At 39.7% G+C, this 25,594-nt stretch overlaps 1 protein-coding gene across 2 annotated transcripts in view; it reads right to left on the bottom strand.

Moving 5' to 3' along the window:
- Positions 1-24,572, bottom strand: part of Cntn1 (contactin 1) — a 285,977-nt gene extending 261,405 nt beyond the window's left edge. Inside the window, exon 1 of one of the 2 annotated variants that reach the window (XM_076911932.1) lies at positions 24,417-24,572. The gene's annotated coding sequence lies outside the window, so the exon portion shown is untranslated. The remainder of the gene's footprint in view (positions 1-24,416) is intronic. The other variant, XM_034516364.2, reaches the window with a different exon arrangement.
- Between the last annotated feature and the right edge of the window lie 1,022 nt (positions 24,573-25,594).

Genomic DNA, 25,594 nt, shown 5'->3' with positions numbered 1-25,594 from the left:
ATTGTGATGACCTCAGCTGTGGCTAGTGATGAAATCCAGAGCCCAGGATACCTGAGAAAATTTCTACATCTTTTTAAACGATGTGTGTCTCTCTCTGTGGTTTAGGTATCAGAGTAACTGTGGCTTCATAGGATAAATGGGTAGAGATCCTTCTGTTTTTATTTTATGGAATAATTTGAGGAGGATTGTTGTTAGTATTCTGTCTAAACTCCACCTCCACAGTTACCTGGCAACAGCAAGGTATGTTCCTCCCCACAGTTACCTGGCAACCACCAGGTAGGCCTGGTCCACTATAAAAGGGGCTGCTTGCCCCCTCCTCACTCTCTTAATCTCTTACTCTTACCCTCTTACCCTCTTGCCTCTCTGTCCCCTCCCCCTTCTCTTCCTCTCTCTCCACGTGGTCATGGCTGGCCTCTACTTCTCTACTCCTCTGCTCCTCTACTTCTCTTCCTCTCTCCTCTTATCCTTCCATTTTCTTCCCCCCACCTTTGCCCTATCTCCTGAATAAACTCCCCCACTCCAGTGGTCTGGAGTGGTCTGTTTGCTGCGGTCGGACTTCTAACAACTAACAATTGTTATTAGATCTTCTTTGAAAGTCTGGTAGAATTCTGCACTGAAACCATCTGGCTTTGGCTTTTTGGGGGGTGGGTGGGAGTTTTTTAATGACTACTATTATTTCCTTGGGTGTTATGGAACTGTTTAGATAGTTTACCTAATCTTGATTTAATTTTGGTACATGGTGTCTGTCTAGAAAATCATGCATTTTGTCTGGATTTTTCCCGTTTTGTCATGTGCAGACTTTTGTAGTAAGATCTGGTGATTTTGAGGTTCCTCAGTGTCTGTTGTTATGTCTCCCTTTTCTCATTTCTGATTTTGTTAATTTGGAGACTGTCTCTGTTCATTTTAGTTAGTTTGGCTAAGGGTTTATCTATCTTGTTAACTTTCACAAAGAACCAGCTCTTGGTTTTGTTGATTCTTTGTATTGTTCTCTTTGTTTCTAATTGGTTGATTTTATCTCTGAGTTTGACTATTTCTGCTGGCTACTCCTCTTGGGTGTATTTGCTTCTTTTTGTTCTAGAGCTTTCAGGTGTGCTGTTAAGTTGCTAGTATTGGATCTCTCCAACTTCTTTATGAAGGCACTTAGTGCAATAAATTTTCCTCTCAACATTGCTTTCATTGTGTCCCATAAATTTGTGTACACTTTGCCTTCATTTCATTGAATTTTAGAAAGTCTTTAATTTCTTGTTTTCTTTCTGCCCTAAACAAATTATCATTGAGCAGAGTGTTGTTCGGCTTCCATGAGTATGTGGGCTTTCTGTTGTGTTTGTTGTTATTGAAGTCCAGAATTAGCAGTTTACAGATTCAATGAATTTGCATCAAACTCCCAACATACAATTCAAACTCCAATTCTTCACAGACATAGAAAGAGCAATTTTCAGCTTCATATGGAAAAACAAAACCTCAGGATAGCCAAAACAATTCTGAACAATAAAAGAACTTCTGGGGAAATCACCATCCCTGCCCTGAAGCTATGCTACAGAGCAGCAGTGATAAAACCTGCATGGTATTTATAGAAAAAGACAGGTCAATCGATAGATAGAATGGAAGACCCAGAAATAAACCCACACACCTACACTTGATCTTTGACAAAGTGGCCAAAACCATACAGTGGAAAAAAGACAGCATCTTCAATAAGTGGTGCTGGTCTAATTCGATGTTTGCATGTAGAATGCAAACTGATCCATATTTACCACCCTACACAAAGATCAAGTCTAAGTGGATCAAGGATCTCAATATAAAACCAGATTCACTGAATCTGATAGAAGAAAAAGTGGGGAATAGCCTCAAATGCATTGGCATAGGGGGAAATTTCCTGAACAGATCACCAATAGCTCAAGCTCTAAGATCAACAATTGACAAATGGGACTTCATGAAACTGAAAAGCTTCTGTAAGGCAAAGGATACTGTCAATAGAACAAAATAACAACCTATAAATTGGGGAAACTTCTTCACTAACCCTACATCAGACAGAAGGCTAATATCCAAAAATACAAAGAACTCAAGAAGTTAGACCACAGAAAACCAAATAACCCCATTAAAAATTGGGGTACCTAGTAAACAGTGAATTCTTAAAGAGGAATATCAAATGGACAAGAAGCACTTAAAGAAATGTTCACCATCCTTAGTCATCAGGGAAATGCAAATCCAAATGACCCTAAGATTCCACCTTAAACCATTCAGAATGGCTAAGATAAAAAAAAAAAAAAACAAAAAAAAAAAACAAAAAAAACTCAAGCAATCTGCTGGCAAGGATGTTGGAGAGAGAGGAATACTCCTCTGTGGGGCGGTGGGCTGTGAGAAGCAGCTGGGTGCTTGGTTGAGCATGAGCTTCGAACCCGGAACCTTACTGGACTGCAGGAGTTCAGCTCTGCTCCCAGGCCCTGGTTCTTTTTAATTTAGCTTCAGCCCTCCAACAACCACTCCCACAGAGAGGTCTATGGCCAACAGTCACAGAGGCTTCAGGCCCTAGAGAGATTTACATACTAATGAGGTACCTAAAGGCCAGAGGGTAGAGCCAATTAAACATTCTTCCCCAGCCCCCCCCCCCCCACTTCTATTTAACTCAGGTCTGCCCTGAGTTGGGTGGGGGGGGTGCATCCAGATCCATCCACCATCCACCATGACATTAAAGCATGTAAAAACCCATGGACTTTCTCATGTCATTGAGGCCACACCTTGAGGAACTGTGGAGCCACAGCAGCCATGCCTAACTTCCAGCCTGGAGGAACCCAGAGCATTCCCAGCAGCCAAGTACCAACAGCTGGAGGAACCCTGAGTCTCCAGCAGCAATTACCCACACTCCTCCATTGCTGGTGGGATTGCAAACTAGTACAACCACTCTGGAAATCAACCTAGCAATTCCTCAGAAAATTGGAAGTAGTTCTATCTAAAGACCTAACTATACCACTACTAGGCATGTACCCAAAAGATGCTCCAGCATACCACAAGGACTCTTGTTCCAATACATTCATAGCTGCCTTGTTGGTATTAGCCAGGAACAGAAAGTCACCCAGATGTGCGAAGAATGGATACAGAAAATATGGTTTATTTACACAATGGAATACTATTTAGCTATTAAAAATGAGGACATCATAAATTTTGCAGGCAAGTGAGTGGAAGTAGAAAATATAATTCTGAATGGGGTAACTGAGAGCCAAAAGAACATTCATGGTATGTACTCACTGATAAGTGGACATTAGCCAAAAAGTACAGAATACCCATGATACACTCCATGGACCCTAAAAAGGAAGGCCCCAATTAGGATGTTTTATCCCCATTTAGAAGAGGGAACAAAATAATCATGGGAGGCAGAAGGAGAGTGGGACCTGGGTGGCAGAGGGGAAGTGGAGGGGAAAGGAGGGTGGGATCAAGTATCAGGAGAAACAGGGGAGAAGCCCAGAAGGCCAGAAGAATGAATGGAAATATGCAGCTGTTGGGGGTGGGAGCTGGGGGTAGGGGAATGGGAAGAAACTCTAGAAAATCCCAGGTTCCAGGACTCACTGTGGGTGACCTTAGCCAAACTGCCCAACAGTAGGGAGATGGAACCTAAAGAAACTACCTCTAGGAGTTAGACATGGCCCCCAGTAGAGGGATGGGGACACCAACCCACCTTCAAACATTTGACCCAGAATTTTTCCTGTGTGAACAAAATGCAGGGACAAAAATGGAGCAGAGACTGAAGGAATGGCCAGCCAGCCCAACTTGAGATCTAGCCCATGGGCAGGCACCAAACCCTGACATTATCGTTGATGAGATGTTGTGCTTACAGACAGGAGCCTAGCATGGCTGTCCTCTGAGAGGCTCTACCATCAGCTGACAGAGACAGATGCAGACACTTACAGCTAACCATTAAACTGCAGTCGGGGACCCCTATAGAAGAGTTAGAAGAAGATTGAGGGAACTGAAGGGGTGAGGAACCCCAAAGAAAGACCAATAGCGTCTACTAACCTGGACCCCTGGGAGCACCTAGAGACTGAGCCATCAACCAAAGAGCATATATGGGCTTGTCCCAGCGCCCCCCCCCCCCCGCCGCCCCAGCACATATGTAGCTGAGGACTGCCTTGTCTGGCCTCTGTGGGAGAGGATGCATCTAATCCTGTAGAGACTTGATGCCCCAGGGAAGGGAGATGCTGGGAGGTGGGACTCTCTCAAAGGCAAAGGGGAGCAGGGATAGATGGGGAACTCTGGGAGGAGGATCAAATGGGGGTCAACATTTGGGATGTAAATAAAATAATTATTTTTCAAGGAAGGAAGAAAGGAATGGAGGGAGGGACAGAAGGAGGGAAGGAGGCAGACAGGAAGGGAGGGAGGAAGGAAAGAAAGAAGGGAGGGAGGAAGGAAGAAAGGAAGAAAAAAGAAAGAAAGAAAGACAAAGAAAGAAAGAAAGAAAGAAAGAAAGAAAGAAAGAAAGAAAGAAAGACACGTCTGTCTTCACAGAAAGCAAGTTCTCAAGAAGCTGTGTAAATATAAAGATCTATCAGGCAGCACATAACTTTTTTTTTTTTACTAATTACTGTATAAAGCTTTACCAACTGAGTTTTATAACATATTGTGCAGCAAAAGAAAGTCAATAATGGGAATAGTAGTAATATTAGGATTTGGAAGTTTTGAGTATGATAATTTTGTAACAAGTTTTCTTATCATTATACTCAGATATAAAATGGAAGCAAAACAAATGTCCTTCAACCACCAAATAGATGACGAAAATGAAATACATACACCATGTGGGAAATATTCATCTGTAAAGAAAATTAATATTTGAAGATGAATGGAGGAAACTAAAAAAAAAATCATACTGAGTAAGGTGACCCAAATTGACAAAGATAATGTCATGAGTTTTCTGTATTCTAAATATCTATTCTATACCCATTGATAAGTGTAGCTCTCGTTTCTCATTAAAAGCAAAACAAAACAAAATATTCATCTTTACAACAGGAGACCATTGTAGAAACCCAACCAATCAAAAATATAGATAGATAATGATCATAGGAGGCCAGCCCCAACTGGTATACCTAGAGTAAAACTCTTGCACTTAAGATTCAAGATTACAGAAAAGTCGGTGGAAAGATTAGAGGGCAATAGGACCAGGAAAAGTTCTGTGAGATGGTGACTCCTAGAAATCACAGGGAAGCTACACCCATGAGATCTCAAGGCTACAGCTGCCTAAACAATACATGAACAAATACAACAACAATATATATGCTAAGACTGAAGGGGAAAATCTAATGAGGCCTCACCCATGAAGAGGCAACAAAGGAATTCCAGTAAACAGTCTTCTCCAGAGATGAGGCCCTTTATTGGTTAGCCTACACCAAATAAACATCCCTGAATCATATATACAATTAACACTAAATAAAATGAGTAGGTTGGATTTATGTATTTAGGAATAACAACTAAAAAAGTGAGATTATTTCAGAAGGAACAAGGGGGTATTTCATGGGAAGGAGTAGAGGAAGGAAAGAGAAGTGGGAAGATATAATTATATTTTAATTTAAAGTAATTAATGATAATAAAATTATTAATTGAAGTTAATCATACATATACAAAGAGAAAAGAAAAAGTGAGTTGAGTCAAGCATACATTCTCTCTCTCTTTCTCTCCCTCCCTCCCTCCCTCCCTCCCTCCTTCCCTCCCTCCCTCCCTCCTTCCTTCCCTCTCTCTCATTCCTCACATTCCCACAGCAGACCAGATGGTTTAAGTTCCTATAGTCAGGGCTTCTCTATGGCAGACTGGAACCTGGAACTGCAAGTCAAAACAAAAACCAAAAACAACTTGAGGGTGCAGTTTATAAAGAAAAGTTCTTCTTTGCCAGCATTTGACTCTACTAGTGTATATTTGAGAAATGTTACCTGGTATGTTCAAAAGTATGTATTGAATAGTGTTTTCTATAAAACGTGTTTAATTGATTTGTGTGTGTGTGTGTGTGTGTGTGTGTGTGTGTGTGTGTGTGTGTGTGAATTTTACATCATGGACCCTAATCCCACTCACATCCATCTCTCCTTGTATTCACACTGCACCCTTGCAACCTCCCCCAAATAAAATAAAATAACATAAGATAAAATAAGATAGATTTTTAAAAAATCTTATTATGGACGCTGTACTGTGTCATTGTGTCCCACAGTAAACCCTTTAATCTACCCTTCTTTACTTGCAAACATAAACGGCAATGAGTCATTGGTCTGGTTGGAGGTCTCTGGCTTCTACTACATTATCAACACTGAATCCTCACCAGGACTCCTCTTGGATATCCTCTTTTGCTTTGGATTTTCAGAATTCGCCCTTTCACGAGATCCAGCAGATCATAGATGAGGTAGACGTTGGGGTGAGTCAACTCAAAGTCCTGAATTTGAACTTGGGAGAGAGCTGAGTTGCTCAGGCCACCAGCTTTTCTGAGCCTGCACCAGTAGGGTGAGCTCTCCAGCACTGCCTGTGGTAGCTCACCCTGGTGATGCAGTGGCAAGGGTCAGAGTCTTTTCTCCAGCTCTTCTGTTTTTGGGGCCAGCTCACCAATCCACCTGCATCCTTCCCACTAGAGTCAGTCCTACTGTGCTCCCCATTCTACTCTCCTGAGTGATGCACCAGTGAGGAACAGGGACAGTTCACCCAGTCCTGTGACCTAGGGGCCAGCTCTCCTGCTTGTGTCAAGGGGCAAAGGCATAGATTAAATAGTGTTCTTAAAGCACTATTTTTTTAATGCATTGTAAGTAATGCAAGATCTAACAGTGGGATATATCTATATGTGTGTATGTGGTTTGATAGTATGCAAATGACAAAGCATAAAGCATCATTTGAGATGAAAATTTATAGAAATAGAATATTGTCCAGGATTTTAAAACAGCACCAGAATTACAAACAGTACATGGTTTTGATAATAATATTATGTTCTAAACTTATGCAGAAAATCCAGCTTAAATATTCTACATATTTAAATATTTAAGTTAAATTTAAATATTAAATAACCTAAATTTAAATATTAAATATCCTAAAGATATCACAAACAGCTTTTATGGGAGGACTTAAAATGAATTAAAAGAGTTATCATTAAAGAATACAAGTATTAAAAAGCTATTACAAAATTATTTGGAAAATAAATTTTAATAAATAAATTCAGGTGAAAAACTCCTTTGGAAAGTATAACTTATTAAACATATAAAGCCATTTGTTTCATTTCTTGTTGCTGTGATAAAATGCCCTGACATAAAGCTACTTAAAAGGAGAAAGGGTTTATTTGGCTCAAAGATACAGATTATAGTCCATTGTTAAAGGAAGTTGCAATGGCAGGAAATTAGGCAGCTGTTCTCATTGTACCCATAGGAGAAGGCAGAGAGCAATGAATTAATGCATGCCTGAGAGCGCTCAGCTTGCTCTCACACTTTCACACAGGCTAGCAGACCATGTCTCAGTAAGGGTCATTCATAGAGGGTGGTTGTGATGGCTAATCTTGGTTGTCAGTTTAAGTAGTAGTAAAGCAGCAGTAAAGTAAAATCTACACACCTGGGTACTCCTGTGAGGGCTACCCTTAATCTGGTTCACGCTTCCTGTTGACCACCTACTGTAGGGAATTTGAGATAAAAAAACTTTGGTTTTTGCTTGCTTGCTCTCCCTGGAAAGTTTTTATCTCTTGTTGCTGCTGTATTCCTTTGCCAGTATTAGAACCAACTGGATTCTTTGGGAGTCCAGTGTAGACTGAAGACTTAAGACAAGTAGCCCTCCAGGAATCCTCCAGGATTCCAGTGCAAGACTGAGACTTCTGAAGCATCCAGGCTTGTGGACTAACAACTCCTGTCCTCTCCAGTCTTTCCATAGTGAGATAGTCAGAGTTGGGCTACCTGGATTATAGACGGTAAGACAGTCTAATAAATCACAGAGAGAGAGAGAGAGAGAGAGAGAGAGAGAGAGAGGTGTGTGTGTGCGTGCGTGCTCATTCTACCCTGCCCTCAGGCAAGCCCACAGGAGAACCTGATTTAGACAAAATTCTTAATTGGTATTCTCTTCCCAGGTGAGTCTACATTGTGTCAAGACATAAATAAAAAATAACTTAATGTTTATAAGACTTCAAATAAATGGGTTTTAACCAAAAATTTGACACAAATAAAATGATAGGGGCAAGTGTCCTCACCAACAAATATTATAAAATATCTAAGAAAAATAGTGGCAGAAGCTTCTCATGAGATAGAAAAGAGAAAATCATTGCCATTCTTTCTCCAAATTTATCCAGCACTAATATGGCACACAATCATGAAGAAAACTATTACAAGCAAAAAAGGAAAGAAACCAGTAAGGAAATTACAGGAACAATCATCATACAAATACTGCAATATAACAGGTAAAGAATGCATCCAAAATAACCTAAATTTGTTCTAAAATCTCTATTTTACATTTGAAAATTAACATATCAGAGTAAACTAAAAGATTTATAGGGCAGTCTTAATAAAATTTAAAAGTATTAAGTGAAAGAAATGGGAATTTCTATAAGATGGTATGTTATTTACAAAAGCATTTAATGTATGTTGACAACTTTTTTCAGTTCAGAAACAAGTCAAGGAGTCAAGTCATAATGACGAGTTGGGTTGAGCACCACACTAGAAATCTGAGATAGTACAAGAAATGCATTTTGATAAGAAGTCATAAGGATTGTCAAAAAAAGAATTTAGTATTATCAGAAGATGTAATTCACTAGAAATTTTAAATTATTAGAATTGAATTAGTCAGTTTTGTAATATTTTAACAACATGGGAAAACCAATTTTATTTCTATCCATTAACACTTGAGTTAGAAACCAAAACCTGGGAGGTATAATACTTACAATAGAAGAAAGCAAATACCTAATAATAAATGTAACAGAAGGCATACAATGTCCTCATACAAAAACACTTAAAACATCATTAAGAAAAATTTCAAGACTTGGGCTGGTGGCGTAGCTCAGTGTGTAAAGGGGCTTACCATCAAGACTGACAACCTGTATTCAATTCTTGGAACATACATGATTTAATGAGAAAACCAACTCCTGTGAATAGTTCTATAACCACCACATATAAGCCATGGCATACACACACACACACACACACACACACACACAGAGAGAGAGAGAGAGAGGCATGCACGCATGCACGCACGCATGCATGCACATGTGCACAGGCTCATGACATACATACATGCACACACACGACATGATACACATGTATGCATGCACATGAATAAATAAATGAATAAATAATGCAATTTTTATTAGATACTTTCTTTATTTACATTTCAAATGTTATCCCCTTTCCTGGTCCCCCACCCTCAGAAACCCCTTATCCCATCCACCCTCCCCTTGCTCCTATACGAGTATCCCCCCATTCACCACCCACTCCCACCTCCCCGCCCTGGTATTCCTCTACACTGAGGCATTGAGCCTTCACAGGGCCCTTCCTCCCATTGATGCCTGACAAGGCCATCCTCTGCTACATAGGCTGCTGGACCCATGACCTTCCATGTGTACTCTTTGGTTGGTGGTTTAGTCCCTGGGAGCTCTGGGGGTCTGGTTGGTTTATATTGTTGTTCTTCCTATGGGGTTACTAACCCCTTCAGCTCCTTTAGTCTTTTCTCTAACTCTTCCATTAGGGACCCCATTGGAAACCCCATGCTCAGTCGAATGGTTGGCTGTGAGCATCATCTCTGTATTTGTCAGGCTCTGACAGAGCCTCTCAGGCGACAGCTATATCAGGCTCCAGTCAGCAATCACTTCTTGCCATCCACAATAGTGTCAGGGTTATGTGATTGAATATGGGATGGATCCCCATGCAGGGCAGTCTTTGGATGGCCTTTCCTCCAGTCTCTGCTTCACACTTTATCTCTGTATTTCCTCCCATGAGTATTTTCTTTCCCCTTCTTAGAAGCACTGAAGCATCCACACTTTGGTCTTCCTTCTTCTTGAGCTTCATATGGTCTGTGAATTGTATCTTGGGTCTTCCAAGCATTTGGGCTAATAACCACTTATCAGTAAGTGCATACTATGTATGTTCTTTTGTGATTGCCTAAGAATGTCATGAAGTCATTGTTTTTAATAGCTAAGTAGTACTCCATTGTGTAAATGTACCACATTTTCTGTATCCATTTCTCTGGTGAAGGACATCTGGGTTCTTTCCAGCTTCTGGCTATTATAAATAAGGCTGCTATGAACATAGTGGAGCATGTGTCCTTGTTATATGTTGGAGCATCTTTTGGGTATATGCCCAGGAGTGGTTTAGCTGGGTCCTTTGATAATACTATGTCCAACTTTCTGAGGAACCACCAGACTGATTTCCAGAGTGCTTGTACCAGCTTTCAATCACACCAACAATGGAGGGGTGTTCCTCTTCTCCACATCCTCACCAGCATCTGCTGTCACTTGAGTTTTTGATCTTGGCCATTCTGACTGGTGTGAAGTGGAATCTGAGGGTTGTTTAGATTTGCATTTCCCTGATGACTAAGGATGTTGAACATTTCTTTAGATGTTTCTGGGCCATTCAATATTCCTCGGTTGAGAAATCTTTTTTTTTTTCTCTTTATTTCATTTTTAATAGGGTTATTTGATTCTCTGGAGTCTAACCTTGTGAGTTCTCTTTTATATATTGGATATATTGGATATTATCCCTCTATCGGATGTAGGATTGGTAAAGATCTTTTCCCAATCTGTTGGTTGCCATTTTGTCCTATTGACAGTATTCTTTGCCTTACAGAAGCTTTGCAATTTGATGAGGTCCCATTTATTGATTGATGATCTTAGATTCCTGAACAGAACACCAATCACTTATGCCCTAAGATCAATAATGCAATTTTTAAAGATATAAGAGTAAATTGAAAAATATTCCACAGTCATAATTGAAAGACTAAAATGTATTGTTATTGAATATAAACTCTGATATTGTGGAAAGATGCAAACATGCCTATTTCTGACATAACAGACTCAAGCAACCATGTCCTAAGTAGGTTTCTGTTGCTGTCTTAAAATCATGCAAAAGCAGCATTGGAAGGCAACAGTTTAATTGGCCATTATGAAGGGAAGCCATGGCAGGAACTCAAAGCAGGAACCACAAAGAAAAAATGCTTCCTCTGCTGTGCTCAGATACCTTCCTTATAGAACCTGAGACTAGTTGCCCAAGGGTGTACAACTCACTGTAGGCTGGACCTTCTTACATCAATTAAAAATTAAGAAAATGACCCATAGGCCAGTGCAGCTGAGGCAACTCCTCAGTTGAGTTCCCTCTTTCTACGTTTGACAAGTTGACAATTGAGGCCGTGGTGAGCCTATATATTAGAAGACATGTACAACAATAAATTCATATAGTAGAACCATTAGTAATAGCACAAAACTGGAACAAGCCATACATTCAACAATAGAATAAACATATATAGGAAGTACTTGTATAATAAAAAAGATCTGTCACTACAAATTGGAACATGGTTCAAGGAAATTCTTTTAGCAGCAGCAACAAAAAAAATCTGTTAACAAAAAGTACGTTTCCTGAGTCTGTTCTTATAAATGTCAGAATCTTCAAAACTATCTCACTGTCTCAGAAATCAGGAGGACTTGAGTTCAATTGGTAAAATCCACATGAGAACAAGCAAGCAACAGAAACCAAGAAACAAAACTCACACTAAACAAAGACAAGACCAGAGACTAACTCTTATAATAACAAACTTACCAAGCCTAGACATTAGTGTAAAAGCACAATTAATAACAACCAGGACAATATGTAACCCAGCAACCTTACCACAGTTGTCCTCTATAATTGCAACATAGTTAAAACACAAGACATAGACATTAGAATACCTTTTATGAACATGATAGGGATCTTAAAGAAGAAATGAATACATCAATTAAAGAGATGTATGAAACACAAAGGAGTGAAAAATAATACAATTTTTCAAGACATGAAAGTGGAAATAGACTCAATTGAAAAAAAATGAGGGATCTCTGGAAGTGAAAAATTTAGGAATGCGAAGGGGAACCTCAGAAGCAAGGCTCCCCTACAGAATCCAGAAGTGGAAAAGAAAATCTCTGGAGTTGAAGGTACAATCAAAGAAATGGATACATCAGTCAAAAAAAATGTTAAATTTAAAACTGCCAGGAAATCTGGGACACTATGAAAACATCAAATCTATGAATAACAGGAATACAGAAAAGAGAAGTAAACCAGGTCAAAGGCACAGAAAATATTTTCAAAAAATCATAGAAGAAAATTTCCACAACTTAAAGAAGGATATGCCTATAAGGTACAAACAAAACAATACAGAACAGGAAAAATACATCAAAACAGGATAGAATACCAAACAGGCTAGAGCAAAGGAAAAAATTTTCCTGAACCTCAAAACATAATAATAAAAAATACTAAGTTACTAAGTTCACAAAACAAAAATTAGTATTGAAAGCTCAAGGAGAAAACATCATGTAACATATAAAGTCTGATGCATTAGAGGAGTACCTGAATTCTCTATGGAGATTCTAAACCCAAAATGGACTGAGAAGATCTACAAACTCTAAGATGCCACAATGGTCAGCACAGATCACTATACTCAGCAAACCTTTCAATCACAATGGATGGAGACAAAAAGTTAAAAATAATTTTAGGCAGCTTCTATCTACAAATCTTACACTACAGAAAGCATAAGAAAGAAAACTTCCACCTGAAGAGGTTAACTTCATCTAAGAAAAAAACAAGGAAGAAGTAATCTCAGACCAGCCAATCAGAAGAGGTAAAAATAAAAATCACACCACAAGAATAAACTAACAGGAATCAACAAGCATTGCTCACTGATAACTCTCAGCATTGACTGTCTCAATTCCCCATAAAAAGACACAGACTAACAGAATGGATGCAAAAATAGGACCCATCCTTTTGCTGTATCCAAGAAAAGCACCTTAACATGAAGTGTAGACATTACCTCAGTGTATAAGAATGGAAAAATATATTTCAAACAAATGGAATGAATAATCAAGCTGGTGCAGCAACTTTTCATATCTGACAAAGAGACTTCAAGCAAAAACTAGGAATGAATGGATGGGGAACAACACTACATACTCATCAAAGGAAAGATGCACCAAGAAGATACAGCAATTCTTAACATCTATTCACTAGACACAAAGACAACCAAGTTCACAAAATAAAAACTACTATAGTTTAAATCGTATATTGACCCTCACACACTGATAATGGGTGACTTTAACACCACATTCTAACCAAGACACGTTATCGAGACAATAAAGTTGCAAAACATATGGGGAGACAGAGTTCCAACTGGACAACTCTCTTCCCAATTAAAGCTTCAGTATAGGGAATGGATTATATATAATCCATAGTTTCTGGCCAAAGTGGTCCATGGGAACTTCGAAACAACCCAGGCTCTTGTAAAGGTTATAGACTGCTTTCCATGACCTGATTGCAAGGCGCCATTTCTAAAGACAACACCTACATGACTCATTGAACATTGAGAATTTGAACTGGAACCTTCTGCACCCCTATATTCTAGCATCATTGGTATAGGCAGATATCCAATATGCTATCAGAGAAACTTAAATATTAACCCAGCTATAAACCTTTGATTTACAATAGTGTCCTGCCTGTAAGATATGTAATTGTAATGGTGGCCCAAAGCTTGTGGGAGTAATCAATGAATATCTGTTTTGATTTAGGGCAGAATCCTTGAGATAAATCCCTAACTCAATCCCATGTGGGTAACCAAGAACCTGAGATTAGATAGCCCAAGGACCTAGGGGCAAAAAGAAAATATTACTGATCTACAAAAGGAATGCAGCAATAACCTAATGGCATATTCCTCTGTACTCATAGATCAGTGCCTTGCTCAGCCATCATCAGAGAACCTCGTCCTTCAGCAGATGGGAACAAATACTGAGATCCACAACAAGAAAATACGCAGAGAGTAAGAGACTTTGGAACACTCAGCCCTTGAGAATTTATGTCTCCATAAAAGATTCCCCCAAGGGCTTAGGGAACTCTATGGAAGAGTAGGGAAAAGATTATAAGAGCCAGATGGGATAGAGGACACATAACTTCTAAACACTGTACAACTGAAACATTTATGACATATGATCAAAACACATGCACAATGTCACAGAGCCTGAGGTATCATGCTCAGGGTCGGCAAAGGTTTGCATCACATGGGGCCCTAAAGCTGAAAGGAGAAGTGGACACAAGCCCCATCTCTAACCCAGCAGCTATCTCCAATTGATAGTCACTTGTAAATGAAACTTCAGTTTACTTCAAGCAAGTCTCAATAGGGAAACAAACAAATCTTCAGGGCAGGGTGCATGCCCAACAGTAGATGGTCAACGGAAAAGAACTCAAAGATGTTTTTGTTGCTTCTTGGTCTCATAATGTTGTGTATTGTCTTTGTAAAAATTTTATTTTTAAAAATTTACATATATATACATATATATGTATATATAATTGTATTATAAATAATTATAACACATGTGTGTGTTTGCTTTCTAACATGAGACATAACAGGAGTTATCTGGGTGGGAAGGGTGGTAGGCATGAAACGGGAGAAGTAGAGGGAAAAGAAACCAGAATCAGGATATATTATATGAAGAAAAATCTATTTTCAATAAAAGAAAATTAAACATGTTTACCTAGAAGCAGATATCATGTTCATCACCATTCAAACTACACATAAGCCCAAATACCTAAATTCTCCATCAGAAACCAGGTAGTTTTCTAGTAATCAGAGTTATAATAACCCTAGAGCGACTTGTGAAGGCCAAAATTGAATCAAGCCATTAGTCACTTAAAAATATTTTCAATCAAAATGTATTGCATCTGATGTATAAAAATATTGTACACTGGCATTTTCTGATATAAAAGTCTGTTATATTAAACAACTCAATGTTCAGACTGAAATATTACACTGTTTATAAGATCTTAGCCGGCACCCTGACAGCTGCAGATACAGATCTGCATTTTCAGTTACCATGACAATTAAATGTGGTCAGATTACAAGCCTTAGGATAGAATTACTGCTAATGTTTTGTGGTAGTAGGAAGGAAAATTAGGTCAGAAAGCCATAAAAGTCTGATGTTTGAGTCAAAATGATAATAATAAATATTTAAATGGTACATTATAAAGATCTAATTCATGTTTGGGAAACAACATTGTGTAAATCACCATAGTGGCAGACCTTTTTGTTTATTAGCTCTCTCTGAATAAAACATTTGCAAATTTAGAATGATTTAATTCCTTGAGTTAACACAACGGATTTGCGAACATAGACATAGACTGTGTGAATCACAACTCACAAAAAGGACTGGGCACAGAATAAATAGGAGGATTAAAATCTGGGGCATTGTACATACTGCTTAGCACCAAGCAATAAAGAGACCTTGTCTCAAACAGTGTAAAAGGTGAAGACGCTTGAGGTTGTCCTCAGACTTCCACATGCATGTTGCGGCACGTCCATGTGTGCACTTAGACACACATGCACACAAGCATCAAACATACACACAACAAAGCTGCAGAATCTGGATGTATGTTATCATATTTGCATTTGTTCTTTAACACCTCTCATTTCCTGACTTACACAGTAGTGTGACACATGTTCCAAAGCACTCTACTGGATTTGCAAGGTGCTGAGATGCCCCATGTAACACATTTAAAATCATGGTTTTCACTATGATGGCTAGTAAGTGGTTATTGTTAATCGCTGAATGGAGATCACAGGGATGATACATTTGCAAACTGGATAAAATTAATTCTTATATCCCAACGCATTTACTTTCCAGGTAGGGTAGATTACTGCTTTAAGTGCCATCATTTGAAAAATGAATTTCTTTTTCATTATTTTAGTTCCCACCTCCCCGCAAAATTTGGTTTTTGATATGACTCCAACAAATCTTCAAGATTATAGAGAATTTCATCACAAGCAAAACTAAAAAGTTGAGCATTGACCATCTACCTAGAAATATTCCCCAAATTTTATTTCAATAAATCAAATTAAAAAAGAAAAAGAATATTGTACTTTTTGCCCAAAAATAAAGCTAACCATACTCTGAAACAATTTACAAGTATAGAATTGTGTGCGTGTGTGTGTGTGTGTGTGTGTGTGTGTGTGTGTGGTGTTCCTATATGTGTATTTTTAAACAAGTGGATAAATGAATGTAAAAGTTTAACATGTTTAGGATGAAAACTTATAGTTTCTTCTGAAAAAAACTATAGAAAGTAGATATAGTTGTTGATAAAATTACTGATGATATGAAGGGATACTGCATTGCTCAGTACTTTCAAGTGTCCTTAACCCAACAAGCGTTGGAATCCTCTCTACAGTGAGCCATATGCACACTGGATATGAGTACTATTAACCCTTTCTCATGTAACTTCTACACTAAATTTGAATTCGGGCAGCTCACTTATTTCTCTGACTTCATCTATAAACACAAATAATCACACTTTATATTTTATTTTTGAGATTATAATATCATTACATAACTTCTACCTCCCTTTCTTCATTCCAAACCTTCCTCATACCCCTCGTTACTTCCTTTCAAATTTGTGGCCTCTTTTTGCATTGATTATGGTTACATTCATATAGTATATAAATGTATAACCTAAATATAACCTTAACCTGCTAATCTGTATAAGGTCCCATGCACACGCGCGCGAGCGTGCATGCACAAACACACACACACACACACACACACACACACACACACACACACACAAATACATGTTTTTAGGGCTGACTTCCACTCTCAGCATTCCTTAGTCAGCTGTAGTTTTTGCACATGGTGTTAAGGCTTTATGATGTAACTATCAAAACCCTTGTGAGGATCTGACTATGTCATAACACAGACAGTATACTTAGTAGAGCAATTTAAAATATCAGAGATGACCATAAAAACTTAATTAAGCAGAAAAAACATAATTATTTTTGACAACATTTCATTACAGCCAGTTGAATTTATATGTCTACAGTATCCATGCATCCACAAATGTCTCTTTTCTTATAAAATACAGGATTATTTAACTCAGAGAATCTAGCATTCTAGAAATATCATGTCCCAGGCAAGGATTTTCATTACAAAAATCTTCATTAAAACTTTTTATCTATCTTACATAAACCACAAAACCAGGTTATTAAATTTGAAATATGAAAACTACAAACCATGGCTTGTAGTTTTTATCTGTTGCTGTTTTCAAGGCAAAGGTGAATACTCCAATGAGATAATAAAAACTAATTTATATTTGTCCTTCTTTTTTCTGTCTTCAGAAATACAAAATACAAAAAAATATGTGAGGGCCTCCTGGAGCACAGGGAAGATTAGCAATGGTCTCTGTTCTTCAGGGCACAGACAGTAGCTTTTGTGAAAAACCAACTGAACACAATACAATGCTAGGGACTTGTCCTTACAAATTGATTGAGATTCTGTACTTAGGGGCTACAAACACAAGGCCGAAACTCTTAAAGAGCAAGTCTAGAAATGGCAGAACCTAACTGGAGGCATGAGGAGTTAGGCAGGTCACCTAAAAGATAGACAAAGAGACAAGTGACCAATGTCAGAGACTAATACGTTGTGGGAAGGAGGAGCCAGAAAGCATGAACAGTGGAAAATGAGGCCGGTGAATGACCTAGGCATGGTCAGTGACTAGAGATGGAAGAGATCTGAAGACTGAGAAACGAATTTTAAAAACCTTATAAGGATACTGACAAATGACTTCAGGTGAAATAAAAAGGATCTTGGGAAATAAAAGGGCAGACCCCATTCAAATACTTTTAGCCTGGGGATGTCATTATGAATTTTTTTTGGTTAAGACAACTGTGAATGTGAAGTGAAAAATGGACTTGATATAAAGAAGACCAGAGGGAGTGTCTCTGAACACTAAACATTTTTATTTAAAATGCTGTCTTGGTTAGAGTTTCCATTACTGTGAAGAGACACTATGACCACAGAAAAACATTTATAAAGGAAAAAAATTCAACTGGAGGCTGGCTTACATTTCAGAGTAGTCTAGCCCATTATCATGGTAGCATGCAGGCAGCCATGGTGCTGGAGAGGTAGATGAAAGTTCTCTATCTGGATCATCAGACAGCAGGAATAGAGTACCACACTGGGCCTGGCTTGAGCACTTGAAACCTCAAACCCTGTCCACAGTGACACACTTCCTCCAGCAAGGCCACATCTACCCCAGAAAGGCCACGCCTCCTAGTAGAGCCACTGCCTATAAGCCTATGGAATCCACCCATTTTCATTCAAACCATAACACACTAAACAAAGTGTTAAAAGATTAATTTACACAGGTTATACAGCAAACCTGTATAGGGTTTGCTACCAGACTTTGTATAGTCCTTGATACATCAAAGAGAACAGGTTAAGGACCCAGTAAACTGATATAAGGAACCTAAAGTAACCAATCAGGAGCATTTGGGGGAAAAAAGGCAACAAAACAGTACTGAAAAGGTGTGACACACTGAGTCAGGTCTACATCATCAAGCACAGGGCTGAGCAATTATCCACTGAATTAGGGACCATCTGGATAATCCTAGCAGAAACAGATTTAGTGCTTGAGTCATTCAGATAATTGTGCAAACAATGTGCCTAGCTATAACTGAGTAACCTGGTCATTAATATCTTGTAAGTTTTGCTCTGTGATATTTTTGGAATGGACAATGGAGGCTCAGAAAGAGATAAGGAGCCATCTACTTACGGGAAGAAACGCAGGAAGAATAATAGAAACATATAGAGTGATATATTATATCATATTATATTATATTATGTTATATTATATGTGTCCCCAGGAACCACTTCACATGAAGATAAACACAATATACACACCAGTACGATCTTGCTTTAGTGGATGAAAGAAGCCAGTGTTCATTTCTGACCTTTTCTATTCAGTTCTGCTAAGTGGCAGAAGGTAATTCTCTGAGTTTTGACAAAGTAGCAATGTGAATTAATTGATAAATGACAGTAAGCTTATAAATGTCTGTGTGACAAAACATGTTTTGAGAAAGGCACAGCCAGGCACAGCAGCTCATATCTGCAATCGAAGATCAAGATCCTAATGTAACAGGATCTCCACAAGTTCAAGGCCAACCTAAGTCTAATAGTGAGTTCAAAGTCAGCTTAAGCACAAAGTGAGACATGTTTCAAACTCCACTACTTGTGCTCCCCTTTTTCCCCCACACCACAAATCCAAAAGAAGAAATCTGTCCTATGAGTCAATCCAACTTCACAAATTGAGAAACACAGGTAGCCAATGAGTATGACATCCTATAAACTCGCTCCAAAGCACAGCGAAACAATTCAAAAGAACTCTAGACATAACTTTTACTATCAAACTTTCAAAATCATAATACCAAGTGTCAATGACTACAATGCATGGCCAAATTGGTATAGCCATTGGAGGAATATAAATCTGCATGAACTGATAGGAAGCTGTTTGCCAGTAACCACTAAGAGGTAACAAATCTGTGTTTTCACTAGTAAATTTTAATACATTATGATAAAGAAATAATCACAAATGGAAAACATGTATATTTATGTTCAGCTCCTTAACTAAGGAAATCTAGAACACTGTGAATGACAACTATACACTTGGAAACCATATATACGTCCTTAATAAGAATGATCAATGAAATGGAAAAATACTTAGTGTCTGATGGAAAGGGAAAGTGGATCTTAAAAGCCAACTGTCACTGTCCCTATACTTGACAGTCAAGGGTAGAGACTGAAAATAAATGCTTATGTTCATCAACAGTAATAAGAAAATAGCATGGTATCATTTACTTTGAATCCTAGCACTGGAGAGGCAGGCAGACAGATTTCTGTGAGTTCAAGACCAACCTGCTATACGTAGTAAGCACATGAGCTTACTATGTGAATTCCAGTCTAACCAAATAACCTGTCAAAAGAAAGACAAAAGAAGAAAGAGACAGAGAGAGGGAGGAAGGAAGGAAGGAAGGTAGAAGGAAGGAAGGAAAAGGAAAGGGAAAAATATCATAATTGAAAACATCTTTCTATAGAGTATAATTTTCTTTATTTGTAATTTTTCCTTAGTGATTCTGTATTTTTAATTAAATTTATTTCCAATTTTACCTTTAGTTTAAGAACATAACTACCTGTTTACATACTTTTGAATATAAGTTTACACAATAGGCTCTCGTTCAGCCATAGTGAGCAGTGTGTCATCCTGCTGCTACATGGCCAGTGTTACACAACTCAGTCCTTCTTAGAAGTTGGACCCAAATACGTCTTGCTGCCAACAAAAAGTTTCAAAATAAGAGAAACAATAGCAAGAATCTAACATTCTTCATCCTTAAGTAATCTGTGGCATCTTGGGTTAAAGCTTCCATACTGGCAGACATAGCCTACCGCTTACTGCACCAAACTAGATTTATAACAACAGAAGAATTTGCTATGGTGGATAGTAGAGAATTCAGATTAGGATTTTGAATAAGAAAAGATAAACTACCGAATAGATGGTGGATACGTCTAGAGAAAAGGAAGACTTACAAAGTATTGATCACGAACAAAATTGTATAGAAAGTTATAGCATCCATTACTAAAGGCCAGCTTAGAGCTGATGCCTGTCAATTGGGAATAGGCAATGATTCTCTGTACATATATTATAATTACATATGATATTATAACAGTTATTAATTAATAAATAATGACTTTAGCCCAAGTCCTGTCTTGAATGCTTTACACGCATTGTCTCGGGATAAACCAGGAAAAGCCTCTGCAGTGTTATTGTAGACCCCAATGGTGGGGTCTACATATTCATATATCTGCATAGTGAACCCCCTTCCCCATAGCCTATACACCTAACCAGGACAGTATTCATGACTATCAGGAACTTAATAGAAATGGAATTGAAGAAGAAACATGTTATTTGAGAGCTTTGGAAAAAGAGGCAGACTAGGAGGGAGAAAAAGAAAGGAGGCTTCAGCAAAAATAAGAAAACCTGACGCCAGATGATTGTGGTATCTACAACTGAAATTTGGAGGAAGAGAAGAAAAAAACACAGAAAATAGCTCTCAGAGGGGAGGAACAACAGACAATATGGTAATAAGCAGAAAGCAAACACTGTGCCTGTCAGGCAGGGAGCTTCCCACGGACTTGGAGAGCATAGATTCTAGGATATGATGCAGAGTATAGATGATTTTTGTGTACAAATGGTAGGTAGCACGTGACCGAAAACATCAAGAGATTAGTCAAGTACATGCAAAGTAGATGGGTTGTTTAGAGCAGAGAATAGAGCATGTTGATAGGCGTGGGGAGTGGGGTCATGCATGTGCGATGAAAAATGCAGCCAGCTCACTGTGACTATTATGGTGGGAACTTGAGATAAGAGAGAGAGCTAAAGAAGGAGATGATGAACTTGGAGAGTGTCCCAAGGACCAATGATGACTTCAAAGTTGTTGGTTTGGGGCTGGGGTGGTGAAGTAAGGCAGAAATACTCTTACTTGCAGAAATCTAATCTATCTTTTACCTAACTCTCTGGTTGGCTGTGTGAAGCACAAGAAAGAATATATGATATAAACAGAACCTAGTTATCACCTGTGTTAGACAACTGAGTCATTCTGGGGTAAGAATACAGAAACACCCTCACATTAGCCATGAGTCATCACAGGCAGGATAATGAAGAGAGTGTTTCCAAAAGTAGCCCTCAATTCTGCTCGCTATTGACAAATAGATGAGCCTCAAATCTGTTGCAACAGTGATATGAGTAATTTGCCATGATGATGGGTTTTTAGCATTTGTCTTTGAGCCTGCCTAGAACTTTCAGTCTGGTACTTGTAAAACAATATAGGTCATAATGTCCTGGTTTGTTTGGCTGGTTGGTTGGGTTTTTTTTTTTCTTGTTTGTTTGTTTGTTTGGGGGGTTTGCTGTGATAATACACTGACCAAAGCAAAGACCACTGACTTCCTTTCTCTGGCTAGCTTAGCTACTTTCCTTTGATAGCTAGGCCCTGCTGCGTGGGGATGGTGCTGCCCACCATGGGCAGGGCACTCCTGCATCAATCAGAATGTAAGAAAATACCCAGTGAATAGGACAAAGTAAGTGTGGTGATTTTCAACTGGGGTTCCCATGTTCCGGATAATCCTAGTTTTCTCAAGTTGGAAAAACTTAATTAGTAAAATTGTTTTTCAGATTGGCATTTCTGTCTAGCTAGATAATAAAACAGGTACATACATAAGGTTAACCAGTGTAGGACTAAGTGTGATGGATGGGGTTTCCACATGTCTTTTCTTCTAAGGAGATCCAAGCTGTGGCTTTAAAATGGGCAGGTAATTGATACATGTTCATCCTGTATTATAGTCAGTAGTATTTTTGCTTATGCACAGTCTATTGTGCTCCCACTCCCACGGTGCAAACATGTTTAGATTTTTTAAAGAAAAGCTTCCTGAAAAACCTAGGTGCCAACTCTGTTACTCTTTCCTGCAATACCATGAGAATAAAACTCTGAGAATGAAACACTCCCAAAATCAGAGAATCAAGCAGTAGGGGTGACAAATTGAACACCAGCCCCACCACTGATCTATTAGAGTATCTAAGAGTTCAGAAATTAATTCTGAAACATGTAAAGAAAAATAAAGTTGCCCCAGTACATATTATTGCTGATATAAGCACAATTTAAATTTATTACAGAGACTAATGGTTATGGAAAACAGGAGAGTGTGGTGTTTGAAGCGGAGAGCACAGTAGGCTTTAGTAATAGGAGAGTTGAGATTTGTGACAGATTTTTAAGTCTGCCATTTGTTCCTTCTGAATCTCAAAAACTAAATGTACAAACATGTATAAAAAAAGAAAGTCCATGCAATACAAATAAATCTGAAATATCACGTTAGCACAAATTTGTATAAACCACAAGACAGATATGTCCAAGGAATTATATCAAAACTATCTCAGATGGTCATACCAGTTCCACAGTCCTGCATCCTGAAAAGTGGGTGGGTCCTTCTCAGACCCCAGAGAGTAGCTAGCTACAAGTTACCACAGAAAAACATTTATTTCCAAATAACCAAGATACACAAGCATGTGCACAATACTGTGCACCAGTGAGTTAATAAAATATTGCAGATACGGCATATATTAACGTGATATATATTATACTGCAATGGTTGATATGCACCATGAATCAGAAAAAACTCGGGATAAGACCCAGGAATGCATTCAAAATCATTTTGGAACACATCCCTTTCTGTATGCTACAAAAACGGTATTCTGAGTGTGAATGTAGGGGGGTTGTTACTCTGAGTTTCTCTTCCCCGGCTTTCCCCCTAGTGAAAAATCTGATTCTATTTCACCCCTCCCACCCAGTGCTTGCAGAATGCTTGAGAAGGCCAAAGCAGCCTGCTCAGCGGCAAAGAAACCGGCTGGCTGCGCAGGAGCTATATATAGCTCCTCCACCTTGGAGATGTGCACACACAGGCACACATACAGATGCCCATGCTGGATTTGGCATTGGGGAAAGAAAAAAAAAAGACAGCCAGAAATGACTACACCTCTCACTTCTTGCCTCTTTCCCACCATTCCTTTTTTTTTTCCCCCAGAAATTTTCCCAGCAGGGTGTCTGATTTCCCTGCAATTCTTCTCCCTATTGCTACCAGTAATCTGATTCCAGCAGGAACCGGCACTGAGCCAACACCCAGTGCCCAAATGCGGTCACCCAGGGAGGATGCTTTGGAGCCCATCCTGACACAGTCACTTGACTAGATGAAGTGGTACTTCCCGGTAGGAAACAGCGAGGCCAGCTGGAAACTGCCTTTCTGCCCTGCCCAATCCTCAGCACCTTGTGGAGGAGGTACCCTGGCTTTTCCTCAGACTGGATTCATCAGAAAATGCTGAGATTCTACCCAGCCACCAAGCCCCAAGAGAGCTGGTTTTTAGCCAGGGGAAGCGCAAGCCCCTGCCTCCCTCATGGCAAGCACTAGCAGCCAGCACTGCGCTGGAGGGTACCCGGCAGGTGCGGGGGAGGGGAGCAGGCGGCGCCCGGCGTGCGGAGCAGTTGAGGAGCACAGAGGACCTGCGGCTCCTGCAGCTGGCACGTCTGCAACCCAGACCCCTGCCTCATCGAGAGGGCAAACCCCAGGCCTGATCCTACAGGCAAGCCGCAACCTTTGCGAGGAAAGTTGCCCAGACGCATTGCCCCTTGGGGCCCCTCTCAGCAACCCTTCCCGATGCATCACCCCGGCTCCTGCATCCAGACCACCACCACCCCCTCCATCCCATCTTCTGATTGGTGTCATAGGTGTCACGGTGACAGCTACAGCGACCCGGGGAGCCGGGGTAACTAGGGCGGGGCAGGGGCTAGGTGGCCTCTGGGAAGCACGCCTTCCCTGAGCTCTGCAGAAGGGCGAGCCTGCCTCCTACCTGTTCCCCACTCCTGTCGCCGCCTTGCTGCCTGGCCCTACAGCTTTCCCGCTCCCGCCGCAAACAGCTGGGAGCGCATCTCCCACCAGCGCCACTCCTCGCCTAGGCGGAGCCCACCCTAGCTACTTGACAGCAGAAGCCGGGGCCTCAGAGTGCAGTTATTGGGGCCGCGGGGAGAGGGAGGCGGGGACCGAAGGGAAACTCGCACCTTTGATTGGACAGAGGAGATGCCATTCTCGACTCTAGGGTTTCTGTGGACTGACTCTCATAGCTTTCCGAGCCCACCAGAGAAGAGTCCCTGTATTCCGCGGTTTGAAACCCTTCTGCTTCTGGGTCAGAGGGCCTTTGAGGAGGGAAACTACCTTGAGGACCTGCCATTAAAGGTTCCAGGAGGGAATGCCAGATCCCTGGAACTTTCTCTGCTCCTGGAGATTTAACCAGGGACACCAGCTGAGGCAAATACTCAGAATGAACGTGGACTTCAGTGAAGAAACAGAAAACAACAGGATGCACAATTAAGGAGAGAGAAATCACAGAAAAATCAGAAATGGAGATTTTGTTCCTTTTCAATTGCCTACCATCGATCAAATATGTCATGAAAGATTTCCTTACAGCAGCAAAAATTGCAGAAACCCTTTAATCCACTTAGCCAAAATTGGCCTATGTAGGGTCCTGTATTTAAAATGGGAAAGTGCTATAAAATATTCAGAGTAAAGCAAACTGAGGCATTTTCCATGGGCAGTTCGTGGGTGACAAGTGCTTAAAGTAATGGCACAGTACTGACTGATAACCATCTCTCACATACTGCAGTTCTGGGGGAATATATAAAACCAGACAGCTGGGCAATCCGAAGCCTGTTTTAAAGAGGGCAAAATACCTTTGTGCTCATGTGTCATCTCTGCTGTCTATCCAGGTGGAACCAGAAAGCTGTACCCGAGGGACCCCTTAGTGAAAGACTAAGGAGACTGCAAATAAAATTGGAGTACAGAGTGTGTTCTCTCAGGACCTAATGAGGAAAGAAGATACCCCACTTCCTCCAAATAGCCCAATTTGTCTTCCACCTAGGTAACTTAGCCGACCTAACACTTGCTGAACATAAGAGAGAATTAATAAATGTACATGGGTTGGTGAAAGACCAGGCCCCTGGACCAAAGAGAAGGCTGATGCTACCCAAAGCT

The sequence above is a fragment of the Arvicanthis niloticus genome, chromosome 13 (assembly GCF_011762505.2).
Source record: "Arvicanthis niloticus isolate mArvNil1 chromosome 13, mArvNil1.pat.X, whole genome shotgun sequence".
Taxonomy (NCBI): Eukaryota; Metazoa; Chordata; class Mammalia; order Rodentia; family Muridae; genus Arvicanthis; species Arvicanthis niloticus.
The sequence above is the reverse complement of the archived record's forward strand: the minus strand, read 5'-3'. Positions and strand labels throughout refer to the sequence as shown.